The sequence below is a fragment of the Epargyreus clarus genome, unplaced genomic scaffold (genome assembly GCF_041222505.1).
Source record: "Epargyreus clarus isolate Ecla_fem2 unplaced genomic scaffold, WU_Ecla_fem_2.2 ptg000015l, whole genome shotgun sequence".
Taxonomy (NCBI): domain Eukaryota; kingdom Metazoa; phylum Arthropoda; class Insecta; order Lepidoptera; family Hesperiidae; genus Epargyreus; species Epargyreus clarus.
This window is the reverse complement of record NW_027332223.1, coordinates 5,066,692-5,088,228: the sequence shown is the minus strand read 5'-3', so window position 1 is coordinate 5,088,228 and position 21,537 is coordinate 5,066,692. Positions and strand designations below refer to the sequence as shown.

Sequence of the window (21,537 nt, the reverse complement as noted above, 5' to 3'; positions counted from 1 at the left end):
GTAGACATCTGTGCAAATATAAAAGATATCAACAAATAAGTTAATATTTACCTAAACAATTACCCATACGAGTATAGAGGTCAAATTGTAATTTTGTGTAAATATATCCAATTAACACTTACGTAACTTGTATTAGGTATGTGATAATTATGTTTATTTAGCATGTAACTAAAAAAGATAATCTTAGTTTTTAAATTATTATATACTTTAGTCGGTGATGACTGTAATAAGATCATAGAGGTGATAGATAGACCTTAAAAGGTGGTAGAATCCTTTGCGGTTCGACTCCGGCGGCACCACCGCCACACCTATTTCTACCTAATAACAGCAGTGTTAGGCGCTGCTGTGTTCCGGTTTGAAGGGTGTAAGGGAGACAGACTTTTCCGAGGCGTTCCAGCTTAGTCCTCAGGGGTAGCGGCGCATCTGTGGCCGACCTCATGTAGGTATATCTAATCCTATCTGGGGTTGATTACAAATGTCCATGGGCGGCAGTAGCCACTTACCATCATGTGGACTGCATGCTCGTCTGCTACTCCTATACTATATATAAAAAAAATAGATTAGTAAAGATTACTCACTCCTAACAAGAAAATGTACCCAGTTTTGAGAATTTAAATAGTTGCGTAAAAAAGTTTTGCCACGTCTCCGTGCTAAAATGTCCCTAAAATATTTGAAATAATTATTTATTTCGTATGTAAATTACGCAGTATTAGTTATTTATTCGAAAATTTTCTCTAAAAATGTTTTTATTTGTCAAGAATTCAAAAAAAGAACTTACAAATAAGCCGTATGTGGCTTCATTCAATTTCAAGGTGGCGAAGTATCTTTACTAATCTATGAATAAGACAAATAATAAGTCCTTCACATTTAAATTATGATTGTATTGTAGGCGACTAAAATGCCGTACCGTTTCCCTTTTAAAAATTATTATAACATTCACAATCGCATTGAAATAAATTATTATTAATATTTTTAATTGGGGTGCTAAGTAAAGCGGACATAGCAACTATTATTAGCGCACCACAGCCGCCTGTCAAAATTGAAACGTTCGTAGCTGTCACTTATAATATTATCCTGTTTGGATAACATAATAGAAGATTAAAATCCCTCGTCACTGGCGATGACAAAAACCATAAAAAACTTGATACGAAAGTAACACACAGATAAACTATGCATTCCGATAAAATATTTTAAAGTGTTTAAATTTCGAACACAAACGTTCCGAAATGGACGTTCATCTTTTACGCATCACTGCCTTTCCCTCCATTTTTCGACAATGGCTGATGCACGTGTGAGTAATAATAAATGTTTGTACACACGTTGTTATTGAAGCTGGGAAGAAGAAAATTACAAATGTTCATTACCTTGTTAAGGTTTTATAGTAAAAAAAAATTAACTATAAGGATTTTTTAAATTGAAGTTACAACTTCAATTTAAAAAAATCCTAATAGTTAAATTGGTACACCAAATAATTTTTTTGATACTATTTCTTGATCGAATTTTACTTGTTTTTTCTGTTCCATGGAATTTTACAACTTATACTATTCCCGCGCGAAATACAACTCCAACATCAAGTCCGTTCTTTTTCTTTTACATGCTAACTAATACAATCGTACCAGCCAGTGAGTATATAAATGGCAATATATTATTATAGCACATAATGATAATTAATTAAAATAATACATAATAAAACAATATGAATATATTTCTAACAGATATAACTATTTCAGATGACACTAAGTCAAAATATCTATGTGATTCGAAATCTGTAATATTGTGATAAGGTTTTGTGTATTGAAAATAAAATACATATTTACTTGATTTATGACAAAGACAACGTAATACATTCAGCCACTTAAATTGTGGCATAAACCATTATTTAAATTCCTATCAAGATCGGCATTGAGTACGCCGAAAATTTATTTCACCTGTCAAAATTTTATAGCAAATCTGACAGATGGCATCGGTTTTCAAGTTGACATGGAAAAAGCTAGTAAATTAGAATCAAGTCATATTCCGGTAAGACCACCCACTGGTCGGCCGGGCCCCTGTCGATCAATGTCATTGTTTATTCGTAGAACAAAAAACAATCTCGTATGTTTCTTCATAAACCTCAAAATGTCTACGTTTGTTTTTCTTGTCGATGATTTAGTTCGAATCAATTATCGTGTACGACTTATTTCACTTTAAACGCAGTGTCGTTTAAAATATGGTTACTGTTATTAAACGATTGTGTTACAATTCTGTTTTTTTTTTTACAATTTATTGTATTTTTATAGGTTTTTAATAATCCAAAATGTTTAAAATGTGTGATTATTTTATTTAACGCTGCCATTTTAATTCAATTTACATTTTTCTCACAACCTGATAATTCGAATTATGTATCTACGTATTAATAATGCTATTTTTTTTGTACACTTTCCGACCATATACATAATTTCCTAAGTACCTACTTGATAATTGCTTAATGAATTATACCCCTAGAGCATCCCTAGAAACAGTCCTGTTACTAAAATTCTACGAAGTGTACATAGAAACCGTTAAATATTTTTTAATAATGATAATCCTTGGTCCTGACGGTATCGTAAAACATTAACCAAATTAGGCCATGTAATGTTCTGAGCTTACACATGTATCAATTATAAAAGAAGGGATGTTTAAATTTCCTAATGAGTATCTAAGCATAAAAGAAAAGTCGAGCGAACTCTAATTAGTTTAAAAACAAAACCGTTTGGTGGGTAAAATATCTTTTTTTGTTCACGACTACCCACGATCCTTTAAACATGGTCTTTACGACTCGTCACGATTGTTAAACGAATACCGCTAGCAAATACATAATTTAATCAACTATTTGATAATATTTTTATTAGTAATTTTCACGTAATACTTTAAATGGCTAAGGGAATATGCAATAGTATTTTACCATATAATTTTAAACTTACGCCTTGTTTTAACAAAACCGGCCAGTGGCACAAGTTAAAGAATATACGACAGAAACATGGGTCTATGAAAACTGGCGTCGTTTTTTCAAAAATACCAAAGCTCTGTTGCCCAGGTACTTAACCATTAATAGAGGATAAGGATAAATATAATAAAATGATACGTTTTCATAAAGTAAGGATTGAAAGGACCCAAAATGGAAATAATAAGCGATTTGTATATAAGTAGATTTTTAACCGACTTAACAAAGGAAAGAGGTTAACTATTAGACGCGTACATTTTAAATTTATGAATTTTAAACTTATAACTTTTAACATGTTTTTTCTTAATCGCAATTTACCACAAAATAGCTTCAAATCATTAAGGGTCTTGAAGATAAATCGTACTAAAGTTCAAGTCGTAAGTCGTGTCGTCCAGTGCGAAGGCTCTTACAAAATGACATCACGCGTGGCCTCGGGCTAGAGCTAATGAGCCAGTAATGAGCCGACCTCTCGATTAACATCCCGTTTGGGCCGTTTATTACACGCTAGAGTTTTGAACTCATTAAATAAATATCAAAGCTCACCTTGTAATGATGATGATACTCGGCAGTCGTTTTTTAATAATAATCCCAAATTATACGTAGATTAAAAATGATTTAAATTCGGATAAGTTGTAATTAAGTGACTGTTGTATTTTGTTTCAAGAGTTTATATTTAATTTTATGTTATCATTTCTCAGTTGTACATACTCAATTATTTCTTTGCTGATTTAACTGGACGTATACGTAAACTTTATGATAAACTGAATAAGTGTCTTCATAGTTTGGCTAGTTAAACTAAAATGAAAAAAAAAGCTAAATTTTGATAAAACGAACATGAAAAAACACTTATAAACGCAAAGTTACTTTGCGATCGGTAAACGGTTTTAGAGTTTAACGATCTTATATAAATACAAACATTTTTATATAGTTATATCATGCGCTGTGCTTAGGTATCGTGACTGTACGAATCCCGAATGACTTCGATATAATGAGCAAAGCCCGACTATTAACAACATCAATTGAGTCATTTGTCAGCGGCCGCCACAAAGAGAGCCCGATGTCAGCTAATTAGTAGTATTATTTGATTGCAATTAGCTACATTTATTATAATTGAACCTTTTATATTCCTGTAACATCGCCCCGAGCCATCCCGATCTCCGATTGATCAAAGAACGTAATTATTCGTCCATTATTAATAAACCTTATGTTATTTCAAAAAGAAATAAACGCAAATCTTGTTACGTGTATATTTTTGTTTGATGTCGTAAAGTGGCATATGGTTGATGGAAGTAGGTACCTCCGGGTCTGATACATGGTCAAATATTTGAAGGTCGTAGATCTCTTTTTGCTTCAACCAGAGTCGCCCCCGTCACACCTAGTCTCCAAGGCGTTCCAACCTTATCCTCAAGGGCCAACCTGCAGAAGGAATCGAATGATATACGAATACAGAAGTCCACGGGAGGCAGTAGCTGCTTACCATCAGGTGGACCTGAGACTGCATCACTACATGCTCGTTGTCTACTTATCTATATTTTTGAAGGTGGTTCCTTTGTGGTTCAACGCTGCTATGTTTTGGTTTGACGGGTGTAGTAAGGGAGACATACTTTATGAGGCGTTTCAGCTTAGTCCTCAAGGGTAGCGGCGCATCTGTGGCCGACATCAGATAAGAATATATAATTCTCTCTGGGGTTGATTACAGAAGTCCATGGGCACCAGTAGCCACTTACCATCCGACTACATGCTCGTTTGCTACCGCTACATTATAAAAAGCCAGTCTCTTCTGAAATGGGGCGCCTGGCAACACTACAGAACATTTATATTCATATATCAATTTCAATTAACACGACACGTGAATATCTCGAACAGATAAAGACGCGGTGCGTGCGGTTTGAAAATATCTTCGCGGGAGAAAGTATGCAATAAGACGTTATTAACCGTCCCGTGGAAAAGAAATTGTACGTATATTATGTGGAAATGAGAATGAGGATCGACTCAATTATGTGTTTTGGAGACAATAAATGGAAGTATTTGATTATTTATTGTATTTTTAATTTTGAATATAGAGTCTGTGTGAGATTTAAAAGTGTAATGTATAAATTAGGTTTATGATATTTGTAAGCTGATAAACTTGAATGAACGAACTAGTTACTGGTTTATAATAATTTCCATCTTCCCATCACTATTCCACTGTTAAAACGAGACTTATTTCAGAAGAGTTATGACTGTGACATAGTCTATCGTGCGTATTTGGAGTTCATACACTTTTGACGAGTTTTCGGCGATTTTATTTTCCTATTTATGTATATTTTTCTTAACTTTTTAAAGCAAATTATGGTTTATTAATTCTAAATCTACCTATATCTGAAATTGGAACTACTTACTGAGAGAGAGGCAGGAAGTCATACAATTTAATTACTTTGTATAAAACCACTATTACATTGTAAGTTGGCTATGTCAATCAAAACTAAGACAATGGAGATTATTTATTTGTCGAATAGCACAAGACTTGAAAGTGTAAAGTGCGTTGACTGAAGGAACAATAGGTGCAGTCGGTTATCAGTGTTTGTGTGACAGACATGATGTCACTCCATTGATAAGCCAACTGTATGGAAGATTGACAGTAACATCTTGCTAATATAGGTCGAAGTCTGGCATGTTTAGGTTCGATTCACATTAAAAAATCGATGAAGAACGACTTCGGATCTAGTAGTGTTTGTCCGTAGAGAAATAGTGTGAATCGATCCTTAGTTTATTTTGGCCTGCTGAAATGTTTTATGGTTTCTTATATTTCATAAGACAGACTTTTAAGAAGCGTTTCAACTTAGTCTTAACTTAGTTTCAACTTAGGTTGAAATGCTTCTGTGGTTCGATCGGTGGTACAACTCTGTTGGGGTAAGACGGCGTTGACCATATTTTGTAGCAACAGATACCATGTGTACTAAGAAAACATAAATTATGTATTTGTATTACTACAAGCATCACCTACTGCTTGTTATAGGTAAGAACACTGTTAATTTAAATCAATGATTAATGCCAAATAATATCTAAAACAAAACTAAATCTTATTAATGCTACACCTATGCTTTCTACTTCAATCAGTTATATTACTTACTTCTAATTTATCAAAGTTAACTTTGAAAGCCACCCCTACACAAACGTAACTTCAATCAGGCTGATTTACTCCACCTGCACCCTGCAGGTGTAATACTATCTGAAAATCCTGAAGCCATTGCAGTGAAATCCAATCTCCAATCGTGCCCTCTATCATATTAGCGCCGACCCGAAGCCGACAGCTTTAATATAGTCTAGCCAGACGGCAAATGTGTGTAAGAACGGTTTATCACATTCTTCCCCATTTGTTCAACGCAAAAGGTGTGTAAGACCATTTTTTTAAAAAATCTTCCGGGCAAAGAAAAACACTTTTAGTAGTTAAATACAATACACGATGTTTTGTATATGCATAAGTAGTTCAATTATTTCGGGAAATTATTGCATTTGCATATCCGTATTTGTGTGTTATACAATCCATTTGTATGTAGCGATTAGGGCTTGAAAAAGTCTGATAATTGAAATTGCACATTTTCTACACTTATTGTTACGTGCGAGAAATTAAAAAATAAATATTTATTTTTAGAAGAACGTACGCTGGAAGCCAACGTAAATTATTTTATGTATTTTATTATAAGCCATTTATAAGCTTTTAATATTTTTTTTAATAAAAAAAAAATGTGTTGGATGCACGTCTCCTCTCAGATAAAGTAAGGATTAGTCCACGCACCGCTCTAGCCAAGTGCCTATTCGTGGGCCAAACAAACCTTTAAAATCTTTATGAAGATCTCTTAGGGATGTAGATTTATTTTACCGTTAAAGCAATGATTAATCTTTTGGATTCCATCATCAATCAAAATATAGTTAAGTGCACCTGTTTACTCAATCAAATTGTTAGATTGGTATCCACTAAACAATGCGTCAATATTTTATTATTATAACGGTGTTTAATACGACGGTCTGTTCTTGGTTCTGGCCTTAGGCGGCCATTTGTGGAGAAACGTTCAGAAATTACACACCATGAGCCACTATCACGAATGCTTAATATATTTTGTTGGACGAACCGTAATCATGTTTTGTAATTTAAAGCATAAAAAGTATTTATTACTGGTTTTGTATCGACTTGCTAAATACTACTCAAAATGCTAGCGGTTGACAAAGAATTAAGTTACATAATTGACTTGTTTTTTTTTTTGAGAAATAAACTAATCTGAGCTCATTTTTACGATTATAATTCTCCTCTTTTTTAATTTAACTGCAACAATATGGCTCAATTGCTTAAATTCTTAGTGAGTTGATTTAGGTGGCACCAGTTAAAGGTACAGAAACAGTACTAACGATGATTTAAAGCGGGAAAGACTGATTTTTATTTAATCAACAACTTTAATCGGGTTAAAGGGTAGTCAATAAATAGAGCAAAGAATTGTCATGTTGTGCTAATTTTTGAGCTCATTCTGTTCTTCTTCACGGGATATTCAAGTCATTAAAAATAAATATTAAAAACGCAAAACCGAAGTCGGTGTCAGTAGCCGGTCCCACCACGCACGCACCATGCCCAGTCCAGCGTGTCGAGCCGCTCCGCTGACCGCGAAATCTCGTGGCAGGCGGCGAAGACTGTCAGGTACTTGTACTCCTAATTACTGAATACCATTGCAATAAGCGGAAATGTCAATAACACGCAACCGTTCGCTTTAATTGAATTTTTAGGGTTCCGTACTCAAAGGGTAAAAACGGAACCCGATTACTAAGCCTCCGCTGTCTGTCCGTCTGTCACAGGGCTCTATCTCCTTAACTGTAACAGATAGACACTTATTTTTTTACACAGTATGTATAATGGTGGCCGCTATAACAACTAATACTAAAAATTAAAAAAACTTGAAAATAAATGGGGGTCGTCATAGAATAAACCACTATTTTTCGAAGTTTTTCGCTTTATCTATTGAATCGTAATAGGTAGACAGTTAAATTTTTCACAATGCATGCATGTATTAATAAAAATAAAAAAAAGAAATTGGTGGTACGGAACCCACTGGTTTGAGCCCGACTTGCACTTATCCAATTATTCTGCACGACATCATGTTATTCTTAGGTTTACTAATCCTATTGAGTGGTAAAGTACTACGCTAGACTGCGCTTCAGGAAACAAATCGATGGTTTAGCCTCGTAAATAATTATGGCGGATAAAATTAAAATGGCATATTTTTTAAATATTTTTTATGTTATTGAGCGTATGTTTGTATGTATATATTTTCCGGTACATACAGCAGCCCAAAGATCTTGATGGATAACAACATCCAATCCGGTGTCGTTGGATTCCTATAAATTTTCTGAGTTACATGGACTGTAAATACTTTTAAGCAGTCAGATTTTTTGTTTTTACAATAATTCTATTGAAACATAACGGTTTGTACCAATTCACAGAATCTTTGTTCAAATTTTAGGTCTTAACTGATTCTTGTTTCATAATTTGAAAAGTAAGATAAAAAGGAATTGCTTACAGAAAAAATGTAGCGGTACTAACAAAAGCTTTTATCTTTTTTTGTAACGGACCACTGGATAAAATCAACGTCATCTTTATTTGCAAATAGCAACATCAACTAATCTATCGACTTGTCTTTAAGAATAATATGACAATATTTCGAGTGTGTACTCGAAATATTGTCTCGTATACCTTAAAACCAGGTACTAAGTACGTAGGTAGGTATTATATTTTGCACAAGGGTGTCTTGTACCTATCATATGGGATACTAATATCACAATACAGGTTTCTCCAATTTTTGTATCCAAATTATCCTTTGAAATCATCTTATGAAGTGATCTATCACAAAACTAAAATTCCATCCAAATCGGCGGAATAAAATCTAAGATTTTGTTCAGAAGTAGAAATAAAAAAAAAAAACTTGTTTATTCTATGCTAAAGAATCGAAAGTTCATATTACTAATATGAAGCGCATGGTAATAGCAAATAGCATTTATTAAATTCGAACAAGTGATTTAACCTTTATAGAGTTACGTGTTTCTCTCATTATACCCTTAATTAGGGGTGAGCTCGATCTATAGACAATGTAACGTTGGGTCATTATACTTGTTTCCGTCACGACACCTGTTTGATCTCGACGACAAATCGCACGCTATTATCGTTACAAATGTCTGCTTGACTAAATTGCTACAAATGTTTCTATGTAATACAAATATCTGTGGGAATATTTTTGTGTGTATTCGGTAAATATGTTTAATAAATCTTTTATTAGAAATTAGTTAAGCGATGTACTTTTGTTATTTATTACATGTAGGTAAATTACTAAATGCAAAACCTAGGTCTAGGTCGAGTACTGTTTGAAGGTTCCCCCTCGTCAACAAAAAAAAAGATCTAGAAAGCAAATGTAAGTTCATTATTTTGATTTGTGACTGAGATTAAACCCGGAACCTTCAGCATCTCAGAGGTAACCAGTAGATATGCCACGCGGTCCTCAGTGTGTACATGTGTCCTAACACTGAAATCCTATTGTAAAAATCTTATTTTTCGAAAATGTTAACAAAGTTATTAACCGGATAATTACAAAAACAAAAACCAGACTACTTAAAAGTATGAACTATGTCACTCTCACAATTAAGACGAATGCAACGATATCTCGTATTTCAAAGTCCGTCAAGCGGTTTAGCTGCAAGACGTGCCAATGAATGAGACAAACATGCATACACTAGGAAAAAACAGGTAAAAATAACAACTAAAAGACATTTAAGTGTTATTGAACTACAAAATGTTAAGTGAAATCGGGGAACAGCGTAAAAGTCGCAATACGATTCCGGTCACAATATTCTCGAAATTGGCAAAACGTATTGATTCGAAAGTTTACCCGTTAACGTAACATAAACTTCGTAGTAGTTGTTCAATTTTCTGCACATAGTTTTATTGATTAGATTTGTTTTCGATCTTCATGAAGTGTAACCAACGTCATAGTTAAGGTTCGAATATCCGTCCTACACTGGTGGTCGAACCCCAGGCACTTGTATTTTTTTGGAAATTATTTATTTATGAAATTTTCGCATTCATTTGCGTATCGAGCGCCTATAAGTAGCTGATACTAATGTTTAAGTGCCAAAAAACGTTGCGGGGTGTAGCGTTTGTTCGTAGCATTTAACTTCCTAAAAGCAACTAAATCATCGGTTGCCAATGTTAGAACTGTGTTTGCTCGGGCCCTAAAAAAAGTTAAAAAAAATCTTCATGCATTCAATTACCCGGGTATATTTCGATTATCCCGATATCTTACGACATCAAATAATCCGGTTAATCGAATTTATAGTGTATGTCCACTATAAATTCAATGTGTAATCTACCAAAATTGCATGCACTCGGACAAAATCGCGCGGTCAAACTTGTAAAGCAATAAGAACAATACTGCATTATTGCAACAGTATAATATCCTCATTTCCATGCAATTCGTTTCGCCGTATAACAAAATAATATTTTGCACTTAGTGTGGCGGGAATGGTACACCGATCGAACGGTTCTTGCGGCCATTTTGAGGTCACGTCCGATGAATAATGCGCTGGGGCCATTAGCGGTCATTATATGCAAATAATATTACACATTAGCCGCTCGTAGGCACTGTTGTACTCGTTTATTACACACGAACTTAGGTATTTTTCTTATTAGACGAAATACGCTCGCGGACACGTCCGCGTGCACGCTTGGCCATGGTTTTTTATGCAGGCACCAAAAAATATTTTTTGCCGTCCCCGAGATTAGATAGAAGTATTCATTTTTTTTATTTACTTTTTTTACATACAGGTTGGATCCTAATATTGTTAATCTGTACAAAGTATACATAGATGCAAAAAATGTTGTAATATAATTCGTTAATTGAAAGTGAAATGTAACTCCTTGAATCACGGGATTACCGCTCCGGATATTGAAAAAATATGTACAAATAAATGTTGCTCCATCGACGAGGCCTTAAATTATGTTGTAATTGTAAGTACCATAATTTCGCAACGAATAATTTCATACCATTTTATTTTATTTCAATGTATCAACGCCACCTGAATAGTTTTTAGTTTTTACACATTTTATATTTTTATCCACGTTCCAATTTATTAACCGACTTCTTAAAGGTAAGAGGTGCATAGTCGCGTTTAAAATACATGGCAAAGTTATACATCCTTTTTTGGAGTATAAAATAAAGCAGATTATTCTACCGTCGCTAGCATGCGCCAGACTAACAATATCAGGATTACAATGCTTAAAAGTGCCTAAATATGAAAATACAATTAATTATCTACTCAACTCACTCGCCATCAGTTAACCCATTCACTCATGGCACTTGTTAGTTCAGTTATTCATCAAATCAGTCCGCCTAATGAAGCATGACAATCAAGCGTTGAAAAAGTTGAAATCTCAGTCGATTGGATAAAATTAATCAATGGGAGGCAAGGCCGGTAGAATGGATATTTTATGTTCCCGTGGGCGAAGTGGGCTCCAATTTGTCCGCAGTTTTTTAATTAGTATGGATGTGAGAGGAAACGAATTGGTTTTATGCTTGCTTCCCGCGCATGCCAGTTATTTCACACGTGCAAAGTTTTTGTGGTTTTTTATTGTCCTATTTCGCATGACCACGGTTGGATGTGATTAAGCGATAATTGAGGTCTATGACTTTATAGGAGCAATGTAAATTTGTACGCAAAATAACAAAGACTGTTCTGTTATTGTTATTTCGATTGTCTGGATTTTTTAATTAATCTGCCTTTGTTAATTTAACTAGTTGTTAAATCATGTTTCACTTGCTGTTTTCATGTACAATGTGTTAGATTCAGTTATTAGTTTCGACCAATGTTTCCTATTTTAATGTTATGAGCGTCCATAGATGGCGCTTATATATTTTCTATAAGAACACTAAGTATATGCCACATAATGATACAAATCCTGTAGATTCTACTCAGGAGAAAACATCGACCACAGATAAACAGTTCCACATTTATTTATAAGTTGCTAACCTGAAATCTGGTCGTTTTATAAACAGCACCGAAGTCGTATGTTTAAATCTAGCGTGTCGCAAGGACTTAGTTGCATGCGATTGTATCTATTGAGCCACTTAAAATGCACATTAATTAATTAAAACCATTAATAAGCGTTCGCTTTAAATCTTTATAACTGTTTAACGGTCTAGTAAGTGTTAGATTTGTGCAGGTGATAAAAAATTGACATTCAATTTAAATTCAGTTCACTGTGATTATAAGTCACTAATGAGTAATGATACACGCTCATCGTCGTCAATCGATTACTGTTCCACGGATGGGTGAGCAGAATAAGACGTGCTTCGGAAATAGTCCACCACAGTCGAAGGGTTTCCCACCCCCATCTCCTACACCCATAATGAAGACAATGGCGTAGGACATGGTGGTGTCCAGGTCTCCGCTGTCCCAGCAGCTGAGAGGGACCCATGTAATGTTTCCCCTCGAAAAAAAACGGCTATAGTCCATGCTGACCAAGTGCGTAGTGGTAAACTTCACACTGTTTCAAAACTTTTTTTAAAGAATAGTTGAGCGTGTAGATTTCTGCGTTGGTAATATTAACATAGGTTGGATGACCAGGTATACTGACGTTCTGATCGAAATAGGGGAAACATTTGATCCAGAAAGAAAAGGACTGAGTAGGAGTGGCAAGTAGGGGAGGACTTTTTAAGAAATGATATTGTCAATCGACTAGTAACCGTGATATTTCGTTACTGGCTGGAATTCATTATTAACAATGATTTTAACAGTAATGTCAAAAATGATATACATTGACATAAAAACAGTTATTATAGCTAAATCAGCACAATTTTCGTGTAAAATATCAAAGAATATGAGGCATCTACTCATATGGATAGTTAATGACTTGCTCATTGAATTTAATATAAATATTTGCCGAAAGCATTAAAGTCTATAGAATGGTTAGCATTATTGACGTGAATGATGTATGATACGGCTACGGCCCCATGAATTTATTAACAGCACTTATGGTTTTATAAGCTGAGGGCTATTGGACACCATTTATCATCGGTACTTCCAATACAATATGCCGTAGTAAATTGTGAAGGACGCTTCATATGTTTGTTAGGATTAAATATTGAAAATGAATAGTTATGGATTTATTGGACTTTATAGGAACTTTGATTTATTGTAGTTTATTGATTTGTCATTCCTAAATGTTATGAATTCGGTGTTGTTGTACTTTTGACTTGATAGACTCGCACTCTTTATTTTTTTGAACTGCATTTACCTAGTGTTTATATATTCACCTGAAGTTGTAAATTCTTATTGTTAATTGTGCTGCTTCTGTCACAACAACAACAGAGCACTTATCCTCAGGTAGATAAATCAAGTAATGACACCAATAAGGTCATCGATTACATTTCTTCCATAACCCTTAAGCTGCCCCAAGGTGAGACGCAGTCCTCATTTAAATAGAAACTCTAGGATTGCAAAAGACAAAAACGACATCCATTCTTCTTCTTCAAGTAAAGAAGGTTACGGAACCTTCCCTTAAGGGTCATTCCCTTCCAGATCATCATTCAGCTCAGTTATTTTCACGAAAAGTCCGATGAACGTATAAAAGCTAGGCCCAGCAGCATAAATTAAGAAATAATTTGGCAAGTGCTGGTTGAACTCGCGAGTCGAATACGGAGGGCTCCGTTCCACTTTGGTGGTAACCGAAGTTTTTTTTTTCGTATTTTTAATATTAGTTATTATAGCAGTCATTGATGTACATGCATTAAGAAGTTGAACATTATCTATTACGGTTCAATAGATAAAGCGAAAAACGTCGAAAAATAGCGGTATTTTTTAAGGCGACACCCCTTTTTCAACTTTTTTTTATTTTAGCGGCCACCATTATAGATATTCTGTAGGAAATTAAAGTGTCTATCTATCTATTACGGTTTAGGTGATAGACCCCGAAGCAGACAGCGAAGGCTTAGTAATAGGGTTCCGTTTGTACCCTTTGGGTACGGAACCCTAAAAAAGACACCTTCTCTTGCAGTTAAAGTTGTCCCACCCGGGGTTGGCTCCCGGCGCTAATTAGGCTCATATTCTCATTCCGTTCCACGTTTAATTTCGCCGGCGGTTGCGCCTTCATTACGTTACGCTGTTGTTTTTGCCCTCCTTGCTGACCTGTGACTTTACCTGGACTGGTCTATTGCGTCTTATTTCATATTATTTAAGATCGTTGTCTAATCCTCTTTCGCCACAATTTTATATCACTTATACCTTAGGCTCAATTTCTGCTTACAAGAAATTTTCAAATGTTGGTCTTTGGTAAGCAAAATATGGATCGATTGCTTTTTAATAACGGGTGTCTATTGTCAATTACCAATGCCCTTTGCCTTTAGTGTCTTAAATTCACTCATGAACACCCAGACCCATAAAAAATCCAAATTCATTAAATGTCTATCTGATAGTATCACGTACCAACATGAAGTCAAAATTTAAGTTCTTTTATCAGGCTTCTCTCAAACTTTCCTAATCCGGTATTCGTTAGTGAAAACATAACCACTACTAACTTGATCTTATTATTCCTTATTCCTATAACAACTTCGTTATTCAAAGTTTTATCACTCGATATCTGAGCTTAACAACATCTGAAACCTTCAACAACGAACCCTCATTAACGGTACCATTTTCAAACATTTCTTTTTATCGGAAAACTTGTGAACTCATCGCGCGTACTCACAAACACCGGAACATAGTAAAGGGAAGGCGAAGTAATAAAACGTCTAACAAGATGACTTACGTTTCTTGAGCATTCGAAGGTGCAGTTCACGGTTGTAATTGAAAAAAATCACTTAACAGGTAAATAGAGTGAGGAGGCTCATCGCAAGCCTTTGTTGTCGGGCGGTTGCTAATAAGATTTTTAAACGGCAACAAAGTATCCAATCAATGGGGCTTGAATAATGAAAACGGCACCTGCCACGTTCCCAGGCCACCCCCGCGCCTAAACACGCACCACGTTACGCGGGGCTAGGGTTGCCACGGAAAACTAAATTCAAATGTCGGGACAATTTCAGAAAGTCGGGAATTTGGGATTACAGTCGTGACATATTAATATAAAACAAAAAGTTTTTTATAGTAATAAGTAACTTTACAGTAATATATAATAATACATAATACCTAGTTTTATAGTAGTAAAAAAGAAAACAGAAGTTTTTTATAACTTAAAAAACCGTAAAAAAAAAAACAAAAAAAAAACCTTGAGAAATGATAAACATAAAGTAACACTATTGTACGAGTAAATTACTTTGTTTGTAACATATACGGATATCATACAGGGAAATGTCTGGATAGTCCAGACGAGTCTCGACCGTGTAGTAACCCTACGCGGGACCCCAACAAAACAATTTACAACCCTACCCGCTAAATATAAAGCACCGTTTTCAATAAACGCCCTCTGTGAGAACCGACAGACATAAGTTTGAGTAATTATGCACAATTGTATTTCGAAACGCTGTAGTTATTTTACGTTGAAATACAAAATACACCTTGTTTTTTTCTTATTGTAAAATAATTCTTTTTAGATATAGCATTTATGTTTTGGTGAACCGCGGGATGCAGTCACCATACTGGTTTGAGACGCAATGCATTTTGGGTTCGATCCCCGGCCAGGCAGATATTCAAGCGATAAATTTCGATTTTTGTTCTGATTCTGAGTGTTTGTGTATTCGTCTTTGTTAAACTGCTCTGAAAAAAATTGTGAGTTTATGAATATAGAAAAGATTTAATTTATTTTTATTTAGAGCACAAAGAAATATATAGAGCGACACATAGTAGTATCCTCTTTTTACGAACTCCATAATAAAATCGTGATAAATCCACACAACTTTAAATTCCTAAAATCGGAAATTATTACTTTTAGATCGCATTGTAGTTGTCAAACCACTGTCTATAAATACGAAATTCCTTTTTTGTCTTATTTCGAGAAAAATGCGTGACAGACACCGTAATGACTCCATAATTGCTCCAATTTTGGTAGACATCAAAACCGTTGTCGTTCTCAGGTACATATTTAATTTGTACTCTACTGCATTCTACTACTACGATTTTGGAAATATTATATGCAACACAGTATCAGGCATAAATTATAATAGGTACTAACATAGCTCATAAGTAATCTGTTACTAACACATATTATATGGGTCTTTAGTTGCCTGAAATAAGGGAATTTTATTTATTATTATTTATTTATAAAGTTTACCCTTTTGTACATTTCTATTTTAGAGGTGATGTAATAAATAAATAAAATGTAAATTAGGTCAATGGAGAACATGCATATTTTTAAAAAGTTAGATCATTTTCTTAACGTCAAAATAGAATGGTAATAAAATCCTTAATTATTTTACTGTCTGAAATAAAAATAATTTTAATGTAACAACTTCGAATTTGTCAAATTGTCAATTTTTTTTTTATAATCAAGGTTAACATTTAGTTTTTTTTATTCTTTATTTAAATAAATAACATTCTTTGTTAATAATGTTGTTCAAAGTTTTGCCAAAGGTCGACATTTGACAATTTCTTCATAGTTACCTACTAGACATTGTCCAACATTTTTTTTATGTACTTAAATAAAAATTGGATAAATTGATTAAAACAGGCGTAAACCGATACAGATTAAAAAACGACGATTAATTTTTATAAATTACCAACCTAAATCTATGAAGCGTAGATATATAAGAGTAAATACGATCAATTTTACTACATAAAATCTATTTCGTAATATAGTTCGCCCGTAATAAAATTACTTATGCCGTCACAATTCATTACAATGTTTTTGTGGCGGTTGTAAATCAACCGTTAAACCGCTAATGGAGCAGATTGCGATCAAATGACCTGCCCCGATCCGAACACGTGTCGTGTTCGCAAAATCAACGAAACATGTTTATGAAGTAATGTTGTTCTGTAGATTTACCTTATAGAGTGATGCCTTTACTGTCACACTGCTGGCTACGGATCTCCTCTCAGATTGAAATAGTTTTTAGTCATAGTCCGCCCTTAATGAAATAATGTTGTTCTGTAAATTTACCTTTACGTTTTGAATGTAGCAATAGTCGAAAATAGTAAATAGATTTTCCAAATTATTCCATAGCAGACAGATAACTGCGGTCGATCTCAGGTATGATAAGTTAACCACAGTTAACATAGTGGTTAGAAACTCGGCCTCTCGATCGGGGGGTCCAGAGTTCGACACCTAGGCACCTCTGACTTTTTAAGTTAAAGTAAAAATAATTATATATTAACAGTAAATATTGCGAGAAAACCTGCACTTCTGCGGGTTTTAAAGAAGTTCTTAAACATGGTCTAATGGGGCGTACCTACGAGTACTATGTCCAAAAACACTAATTCTGAGAGAAGACCTGTGGCTGGCAGTGGAACAGTAAATAAAGTAAAAAGGCGAAAATTCACTAGAGGGATTCTACTAATTTTACTGCCGCTATGTTACAAACACAATTAAAACCAATTGAACATTCGTGACAACCTCTTTCATAATCACTAAAGAATTATAATATTTTTAATACACAAATGCTCTGATATAAATTTCCATTAATTTCAATCAAGTTTCAATCCTATATCAATTCATTACAAAGTTTTTACATAGCTGTAAATCAACCGTTAATCCGGTAATGGATGAGAGCGATTGCAATCTGAAATAACCTGTTCGAAATTCGTGAGTACATTGGCGAAATATGAATGATACGAATATCTCTTGTATATTATACATCATACTTATTATAATGTATTATATCTATATCGTCATACTACTTATTATATTGTAATATCATATGTATATGTATGTAGCGTCATTTACCTCATTACATGAGCGACATTTTGTGAGAAGTTTTTGTTGAAGCTTGCCTTAGTTCATCAGAATGTGCGGGTCAAATCTCGCAAGTGACTTTTAAACCAGTTAACCCCAGCCTAATAAACCATATTTCGTATACATACATGTTTGCATGCATGACAATAAATAAACGCTTTCTACACTCACAGCCCCACACTAGGATTGCCTGTGTCGTGGGTGCCATGGACACACACAAACACCCAGACCCAGAAACAGAAATCTAAATTCATCACTTAGATATCTGTCTGGCCGGGGACCGAACCCGGGACCCTTTGCGCGTCAGACCGGCCAACGCGGGTCGTCAATGCATGCATGAGCTAATTGACATCATTCTACATCCAATATGGTGGAAGCCACAAGTTGGAGGGCTAATTATTTTTTATGCACGCCTGAAATTATCACATACATACCTATCAAATTATTGGGTATTCTGAGCAGATTATGAATAAGCTTATTTTTTCTAATATATTTTTGTCTAGTAAAGTATCTAAGATATTTTTTTATATGATATTTTATAAAATAATACAAATATACTAAAATCAAGTAAATAAATAAAGTCTGTTGATTTGTTAAATAAAATAAATAAGTCATATTGTTGCATTACGGATACATGACACATTATAATATAGTTTATACTTTAATTATAAGAAGAACTAAATCTAAACCAATAGTTAAAACGAGACTAATAAAACGCACAAGCGTACCGCGGGTGCGGGGTAACCGTGCTACCGTCTGCACGCGACTCATATACACGCACGCAACGGCAACTCCTCTGATGCATCTTGTAGTATCTGGTATCATGTTCAATAGAATTATTTATGTTTCGATGAGATTAGCCTTAATTACGCACATGCCTATAAGCTACTTCTATTGCATGATAAATGCTAAACAACTGTTAAAAAGAGACTAATAAAACGCACAGCGTACGGCGGGTGCGGGGTAACCGTGCTACCGTCTGCACGCGACTCATATACACGCACGCAACGGCAACTCCTCGGATGCATCTTGTAGTATCTAGTATCATGTTCAATAGAATTATTTATGTTTCGATGAGATTACCCTTAGTTACGCACATGCCTATAAGCTACTTCTATTGCATGATAAATGCTAAACAACTGTTAAAAAGAGACTAATAAAACGCACAGCGTACGGCGGGTGCGGGGTAACCGTGCTACCGTCTGCACGCGACTCATATACACGCACGCAACGGCAACTCCTCGGATGCATCTTGTAGTATCTGGTATCATGTTCAATAGAATTATTTATGTTTCGATGAGATTAGCTTTAGTTACGCACATGCCTATAAGCTACTTCTATTGCATGATAAATGCTAAACAACTGTTAAAACGAGACTAATAAAACGCACAAGCGTACCGCGGGTGCGGGGAAACCGTGCTACCGTCTGCACGAGACTCATTTACACGCACGCAACGGCAACTCCTCGGATGCATCTTGTAGTATCTGGTATCATGTTCAATAGAATTATTTATGTTTCGATGAGATTACCCTTAGTAACGCACATGCCTATAGGCTACTACTATTACATAATAAATACCAGACAACCTTAAAATGAGATTAATAAAACGTACAGCGTACGGCGGGTGCGGGGTAACCGTGCTACCGTCTGCACGCGACTCATTTACACGCACGCAACGTCTACTCCTCTGATGCATCTTGTAGTATCTGGTATCATGTTCAATAGAATTATTTATGTTTCGATGAGATTACCCTTAGTTACGCACATGCCTATAAGCTACTTCTATTACATAATAAATGCTTAACAACAGTTAAAAAGAGACTAATAAAACGCACAGCGTACGGCGGGTGCGGTGTAGAGCTGTGCTACCGTCTGCACGCGACTCATTTACACGCACGCAACGTCTACTCTTGCATCTTGTAGCGCCTGGTATCTTGTTTAATAGAATAATTAAATCAAAAATGAGATTCCCCTTAGTTACGCACATTCATATAAGCAACTTCTATTACATAATAAATACTAGACAACCTTAAAATGAGATTAATAAAACGTATAGCGTACCGCGGGTGCGGGGTTACCGTGCTACCGTCTGCACGCAATTCATTTACACGCAACGGCTACTCCACGGGTGCATCTTGTAGTATCTGGTATCTTGTTCAATTAATTATTTATTTCACGATGAGACTGGTATTCGTGGTATTAATAACCTACTTGTATAACATAGTAAATGCTAAACAACAGTTGAAAAGAGACTAATAAAACGCACAAGCGAACCGCGGGTGTGGAGTTACCGTGCTACCGTCTGCACGCAACTCATTTACACGCAAGAAACGGCTACTCCACGGGTGCATCTTGGAGCACCTGTATCTTATTCTATAAATTTTAATAATTCAAAGCTGACAGTACTTTTCGTATTATATATTATGTGGAGTGAATTAATGTTTATTTCTGGTAACATATGTAAAAAAGCGAAGGTTGTGCAAGGTTCAAGTTTCGTTTCGTAGTACTTATTATCAATGTAATTTCAGACGAACTAGGAACGAATGAATTGAGAATATGAAGCAATGACTGTAAGAAATATCTATTTACATACATCTGGTTATTTTTATATGAAAATTTAAGTTACGGACATTACTCCTATATGTCTTTAAGCGTTATTAACATAAAAATAGTACAAACACTCATGAATACTTAGATCAGCGTACCTCATCGATTTAACGAAGTCGATAGGTTGCGCACGCGAGGGCTCATTAACACGCACGCGACACGACTACAGCGTTCATTAGACGACTACGATTTATGGTTTCAACGGCTAAGACGGAAACAATGTACCACGTACGTAGCCAATGAACGGGCGCAGCTTATGATATTATCATTAACCCGTTACTGTTTTTATACTGAAAGTAGAATTAAATAAATAAATAAATAAATTCTTATTTGCATTGGGAAAGAGTGGACAATTTTCCACGTCAGATTGATAGATTTTTCACCTCTGAGATAAATATATAAATCTTTCAGGCACGTACATTTTATCATGATCTGTGCATTGGAGAAGCTATTTTTAGCGGATAACAAAATATATACCTCTGTTTTTGTGTCCACATAAAATATTTAGATTTTACCCTCAGATGTAATTCCGAATAGATGTTTCACTTTTGAAAGAAATATAGAACTCTTTCAGTCATGTATATTTGAACATGATTTGGAACTACAGCGTTCATTAGACGACTACGATTAAACTTCTCTCAGATGCATTTCCGAAACATAATAACATGAAAACTTATATATTAGTTAAAAGCTCTCAATTGTTGTGGTGTAGCAAATATCTTTAACCGTTGATATTCACGTAATTTCAAGGTCACTTTAGACTGGTTTTGCACTTATCTATTTCAGGTCCAAAGACACTAAATTTAATTAAAAAGTTGTTCACAATTATGTATGACAGAAGCGCAAGGGTCCTGCATATTTTTGCTAACAATATTGACCTTACACAAATAGAAGTAAACTCATTCCAACCCATATTTTATTCCAAACACGCAGAACACAAAAATATAATCTTAACAAAGCTACAACCCTTTACAGCGTTGGACACAAAAATTAACCAAATTACATTTAGCAAAGCAAATCGCTCCAAAAGAAAGGGCTACTGAAATAATTGTCTACTTTACTCTCGGAGAAATA

The 21,537-nt window shown here is 34.8% G+C and overlaps 1 protein-coding gene across 2 annotated transcripts in view; it reads left to right on the top strand.

Annotated features, from left to right (window-relative positions):
* Positions 1–21,537, top strand: part of LOC140747705 (LIM domain transcription factor LMO4) — a 248,028-nt gene that overhangs the window by 123,035 nt on the left and 103,456 nt on the right. The window lies entirely within an intron of this gene.